The sequence below is a fragment of the Globicephala melas genome, unplaced genomic scaffold, assembly GCF_963455315.2.
Source record: "Globicephala melas unplaced genomic scaffold, mGloMel1.2 SCAFFOLD_362, whole genome shotgun sequence".
In the NCBI taxonomy this organism is placed as follows: domain Eukaryota; kingdom Metazoa; phylum Chordata; class Mammalia; order Artiodactyla; family Delphinidae; genus Globicephala; species Globicephala melas.
In genome coordinates this window covers 262,491-268,490 of record NW_027207531.1, presented here as the reverse complement: position 1 = coordinate 268,490, position 6,000 = coordinate 262,491, and the positions used below count along the sequence as shown (strand labels likewise).

At 68.5% G+C, this 6,000-nt stretch overlaps 3 non-coding genes across 3 annotated transcripts; all 3 read left to right on the top strand.

The window, feature by feature from the left end:
* Positions 1-819: 819 nt before the first annotated feature.
* On the top strand, positions 820-938 carry LOC132595881 (5S ribosomal RNA). Its single transcript, XR_009561990.1, has one exon. It is a non-coding gene; the product is annotated as a 5S ribosomal RNA (ribosomal RNA).
* Positions 939-1,870: 932 nt separating this feature from the next.
* Positions 1,871-1,989, top strand: LOC132595880 (5S ribosomal RNA). The gene has a single exon (XR_009561989.1). It is a non-coding gene; the product is annotated as a 5S ribosomal RNA (ribosomal RNA).
* Positions 1,990-4,685: 2,696 nt separating this feature from the next.
* Positions 4,686-4,804, top strand: LOC132595879 (5S ribosomal RNA). Its single transcript, XR_009561988.1, has one exon. It is a non-coding gene; the product is annotated as a 5S ribosomal RNA (ribosomal RNA).
* The last annotated feature ends 1,196 nt before the right edge of the window (positions 4,805-6,000 follow it).

The window sequence follows — 6,000 nt, the reverse complement described above, 5'->3', positions numbered from 1 at the left end:
GGCGCGCGCCGGCGGGGTCGCTCCCCGCCGGCCCGGCCGGCCAGGCGGCCAGAAGGCGGCCCTGGAAGGCAGGCGCACCCCAGACGCTCCCGGGGTGGCTGGCCCGGACCCAGACTCCGCCGCGGGCCCAGTTGCCGTCCTTTCGGCCCGCGAGCCCCTCGACCTGCACCTGGCCGCCCCCACCGGCGCCCAGCCCCGGCGCCGCCACCTGTGTGCCGGTGTGTCCCTCCACAGCTCCCTCTGACAAAAGCCCCCCCCCACCCCGCCCCTCTGGCGTGTCACCGCGGCCGGGTGCGGGAGCGGGATCGAGGGCAGGGGCCGCTTCCCCGGGCCTGCCGGCCACCAGGGGCGGGGTCCTGAGCTCGGCGGGGGGTGTGGGGGCAAGGGTGGCCTTGCCGGGGCTGAGGGGCCGTGGCGACTCAATGGTGGCTCCCGGTGGCTTCGGGCCAGCTGCTGTCGGGCAGGAGGGCCGGCCCGGGCTGCGGCCGGGCTGCGCCTAGGGCCGCGTGGGCGGGCAGGGCCGATGCCCAAGGGACCGCGGGCCCCGGGCCCTGAAGCCTCCGGGGCCACGTCCCTGTGAGCGACGTGCGGGATCTTGGGCGGGGCGCCAAGCGCCGAAGGGTTTGCTGGGTCACGGCCGCCCTGGGCTGGGAGGTGGTCGCCAAACCCTCCGCCGCCGCCCGATACCCGAGACCTCCGTTGCCCCTGCCTGGGCGGGCGAGGGGGCCCTGCCGGGGCGGGCCGGCCGCCAGGCTGGCGTTAAGGCGCCAGCGCCAGCGAAACTGGGCCTCAAGAGGCCGCCCGCGGCCCCCCGCCCCCGTCTACGGCCATACCACCCTGAACGCGCCCGATCTCGTCTGATCTCGGAAGCTAAGCAGGGTCGGGCCTGGTTAGTACTTGGATGGGAGACCGCCTGGGAATACCGGGTGCTGTAGGCTTTTTGCCTCCCGCTCCGCCCGCCTTCTCCTTTACTCGCCCGCGGCGGGGGCCGCCGGCTCCGCCCCCGCCGGGCCCCGCTGCAGGCCCCACCTCCTCAGGCCCCTCCCACCACGGCGCGCGCCGGCGGGGTCGCTCCCCGCCGGCCCGGCCGGCCAGGCGGCCAGAAGGCGGCCCTGGAAGGCAGGCGCACCCCAGACGCTCCCGGGGTGGCTGGCCCGGACCCAGACTCCGCCGCGGGCCCAGTTGCCGTCCTTTCGGCCCGCGAGCCCCTCGACCTGCACCTGGCCGCCCCCACCGGCGCCCAGCCCCGGCGCCGCCACCTGTGTGCCGGTGTGTCCCTCCACAGCTCCCTCCGACAAAAGCCCCCCCCCACCCCGCCCCTCTGGCGTGTCACCGCGGCCGGGTGCGGGAGCGGGATCGAGGGCAGGGGCCGCTTCCCCGGGCCTGCCGGCCACCAGGGGCGGGGTCCTGAGCTCGGCGGGGGGTGTGGGGGCAAGGGTGGCCTTGCCGGGGCTGAGGGGCCGTGGCGACTCATTGGTGGCTCCCGGTGGCTTCGGGCCAGCTGCTGTCGGGCAGGAGGGCCGGCCCGGGCTGCGGCCGGGCTGCGCCTAGGGCCGCGTGGGCGGGCAGGGCCGATGCCCAAGGGACCGCGGGCCCCGGGCCCTGAAGCCTCCGGGGCCACGTCCCTGTGAGCGACGTGCGGGATCTTGGGCGGGGCGCCAAGCGCCGAAGGGTTTGCTGGGTCACGGCCGCCCTGGGCTGGGAGGTGGTCGCCAAACCCTCCGCCGCCGCCCGATACCCGAGACCTCCGTTGCCCCTGCCTGGGCGGGCGAGGGGGCCCTGCCGGGGCGGGCCGGCCGCCAGGCTGGCGTTAAGGCGCCAGCGCCAGCGAAACTGGGCCTCAAGAGGCCGCCCGCGGCCCCCCGCCCCCGTCTACGGCCATACCACCCTGAACGCGCCCGATCTCGTCTGATCTCGGAAGCTAAGCAGGGTCGGGCCTGGTTAGTACTTGGATGGGAGACCGCCTGGGAATACCGGGTGCTGTAGGCTTTTTGCCTCCCGCTCCGCCCGCCTTCTCCTTTACTCGCCCGCGGCGGGGGGGCCGCCGGCTCCGCCCCCGCCGAGCCCCGCTGCAGGCAGTAGTCAAGGTGGGTTTACCTGCCCGAGCAGGAAGCTTGGGCGATGGCAGAAGTGGGAAGAAACTCTTGAGCACAGGTTCTTGGGATCCACGGAGCAGCGCATGCACATGCGATGGGTGCCTACACAGCTGGCTTGCTTGTCTGTGGGGAAAGGCGAGATGGGTCAGGGCCTGGGTTCCTGAGGGGCTGAGAATCAAGGCAGGGATAGAAGAAAGGGGACAGGCCCACATCCCCTGAACCCACGCCGGCGCCCACTCACCTTTGTGGAAAATACGATTGAAAAGTGCCCGCAAGAATCTCTTCAGATGCCTCCAGAGTTGAGGCAAGAAGGGGAGGGGGGAGGCCGGGAGCAGGGTGAGCCCTGAAATCCAACCCTTGTCCCGGTCACACCCCAGCAGCCCTCCCACCTCAGCCCCTTCAAGACCCCAGGGCTCCCCCAACCGCGCTGCACAGATCCTGCCCTGACCATAGTCACCATGTTGATCCCCACGTTGAGCAAGATGAAGCTGACCGGGATCAGAAGAATTGAGTATCCTTGCTCCTGGCATTTCCTGGGGATGGGGCCAGTGAACGGCTCGGCTCGGTAGTAGTTTCGCTCACCCATGGCCGTTGGTCCCAGGACTGCCTGGGCCCTCTGCCCTCCAGTTTTAACTGGGAGCCAGACTGGGTCATAATGGGGCAGGTGGTGAGGTCACAGTGAGGGAGGGGGATGAAAAGGAGGGCCCAGAGTGGCATTCCCTGGTAACCAGGGTCAGGTAAGCTGAGCCTGGACAGTCAAACAGGGCCCGGTGGCCGGCATACATCCCCTCGAGCGGTCATTCATTCGCTCACCGCCCGCTGACTCACTTGTTCAAATGACACATTGCGTCTCTTGGCCCCTCTTGAGACTAGGAAGACCTTGGCCTCAGAGGCCTGCTGAAGGCCTGGCTGGAGTCCAGAGCCTCAGCCTTCTTCATGCCCTTCACTGGGCCTGGAGCTGGACCTGCCCAGATGTGGAACCTCCCAGTTTGGAAGCAACTTCTTGTATGAGGCTCTCTGTGGACAGGGACAGCTGAGACACAGAGGAGGTGCCCAGAGACCAGGGGTTTGGAGTCTGCAGCTGCAGATGTACTTAGTGCATGGTATAGGACCAGGAGGGGCCTGCTGGCAGAACTGTGGCCACTAAACCAAAGGGACCCTCAGGCCAAGAAGGGGACACTGGCTTCTTATTGCAGGAAGCCAAGCGCAGGGACCCAGGCTGGCAGAAGGAGTGGCGCTTCCAAGCCACAGACCACCAATGTTTCCTGGACTCTGGCGCTCTTTATTCCTCTCTCCATGCCCTGCCGCCCCCTGCCCCTGCCCCCATTTGCTGCTGGTAAGTTCACTTTCCCAGTCTGGCTCCCGTGCAGAGAGGGCCTGGAGGCCGAGGTGGAAGGTAGCAGCGAGTTGGCCCGCGCTTGGCCCTCCTGCGGTTGCCGCTTCAGCACCAGACTGTCATACACCTGGTAGTTGGCATTGCCTCCCGGGTTCCGGCTGAGTGGCATGAAGGTGGGCGGGGGTGGAGGGTGCTCGGTAGCCTGGACGTCGGGCAGGAGGTGAGAGGGGCGGAGGAGCAGCGCTGAGCTGGGAGCCGGGGCCCGCTGGTCCGAGGCCTCGGCCAGTACCGTGAGGGAGGCGGAGGTGGCCACAGGGCGCCGCAAGGGCAGGATCTCAGCCCATTCGGCCGCCGGGTGCCGCACCTCGTGGGGATCGCGGGAGTAATCCAAGTGTCCCGTGGAGGGATGCAGGCTGCGGTTGGACTCGCTGTGAGCACAGCTGGGGAGGCTACGTCTGTGGGCCGGTGGGGTGTCGCGCTACCAGGCGTCGGGCCGGTAGACCCGAGGCAACAGAGCGGATGGAGGCTCAGAGCCCTCCAGACCCAGACTCCGCCATGGGCCCAGTTGCCGTCCTTTCGGCCCGCGAGCCCCTCGACCTGCACCTGGCCGCCCCCACCGGCGCCCAGCCCCGGCGCCGCCACCTGTGTGCCGGTATGTCCCTCCACAGCTCCCTCCGTCAAAAGCCCCCCCCCACCCCGCCCCTCTGGCGTGTCACCGCGGCCGGGTGCGGGAGCGGGATCGAGGGCAGGGGCCGCTTCCCCGGGCCTGCCGGCCACCAGGGGCGGGGTCCTGAGCTCGGCGGGGGGTGTGGGGGCAAGGGTGGCCTTGCCGGGGCTGAGGGGCCGTGGCGACTCAATGGTGGCTCCCGGTGGCTTCGGGCCAGCTGCTGTCGGGCAGGAGGGCCGGCCCGGGCTGCGGCCGGGCTGCGCCTAGGGCCGCGTGGGCGGGCAGGGCCGATGCCCAAGGGACCGCGGGCCCCGGGCCCTGAAGCCTCCGGGGCCACGTCCCTGTGAGCGACGTGCGGGATCTTGGGCGGGGCGCCAAGCGCCGAAGGGTTTGCTGGGTCACGGCCGCCCTGGGCTGGGAGGTGGTCGCCAAACCCTCCGCCGCCGCCCGATACCCGAGACCTCCGTTGCCCCTGCCTGGGCGGGCGAGGGGGCCCTGCCGGGGCGGGCCGGCCGCCAGGCTGGCGTTAAGGCGCCAGCGCCAGCGAAACTGGGCCTCAAGAGGCCGCCCGCGGCCCCCCGCCCCCGTCTACGGCCATACCACCCTGAACGCGCCCGATCTCGTCTGATCTCGGAAGCTAAGCAGGGTCGGGCCTGGTTAGTACTTGGATGGGAGACCGCCTGGGAATACCGGGTGCTGTAGGCTTTTTGCCTCCCGCTCCGCCCGCCTTCTCCTTTACTCGCCCGCGGCGGGGGGGCCGCCGGCTCCGCCCCCGCCGAGCCCCGCTGCAGGCAGTAGTCAAGGTGGGTTTACCTGCCCGAGCAGGAAGCTTGGGCGATGGCAGAAGTGGGAAGAAACTCTTGAGCACAGGTTCTTGGGATCCACGGAGCAGCGCATGCACATGCGATGGGTGCCTACACAGCTGGCTTGCTTGTCTGTGGGGAAAGGCGAGATGGGTCAGGGCCTGGGTTCCTGAGGGGCTGAGAATCAAGGCAGGGATAGAAGAAAGGGGACAGGCCCACATCCCCTGAACCCACGCCGGCGCCCACTCACCTTTGTGGAAAATACGATTGAAAAGTGCCCGCAAGAATCTCTTCAGATGCCTCCAGAGTTGAGGCAAGAAGGGGAGGGGGGAGGCCGGGAGCAGGGTGAGCCCTGAAATCCAACCCTTGTCCCGGTCACACCCCAGCAGCCCTCCCACCTCAGCCCCTTCAAGACCCCAGGGCTCCCCCAACCGCGCTGCACAGATCCTGCCCTGACCATAGTCACCATGTTGATCCCCACGTTGAGCAAGATGAAGCTGACCGGGATCAGAAGAATTGAGTATCCTTGCTCCTGGCATTTCCTGGGGATGGGGCCAGTGAACGGCTCGGCTCGGTAGTAGTTTCGCTCACCCATGGCTGTTGGTCCCAGGACTGCCTGGGCCCTCTGCCCTCCAGTTTTAACTGGGAGCCAGACTGGGTCATAATGGGGCAGGTGGTGAGGTCACAGTGAGGGAGGGGGATGAAAAGGAGGGCCCAGAGTGGCATTCCCTGGTAACCAGGGTCAGGTAAGCTGAGCCTGGACAGTCAAACAGGGCCCGGTGGCCGGCATACATCCCCTCGAGCGGTCATTCATTCGCTCACCGCCCGCTGACTCACTTGTTCAAATGACACATTGCGTCTCTTGGCCCCTCTTGAGACTAGGAAGACCTTGGCCTCAGAGGCCTGCTGAAGGCCTGGCTGGAGTCCAGAGCCTCAGCCTTCTTCATGCCCTTCACTGGGCCTGGAGCTGGACCTGCCCAGATGTGGAACCTCCCAGTTTGGAAGCAACTTCTTGTATGAGGCTCTCTGTGGACAGGGACAGCTGAGACACAGAGGAGGTGCCCAGAGACCAGGGGTTTGGAGTCTGCAGCTGCAGAT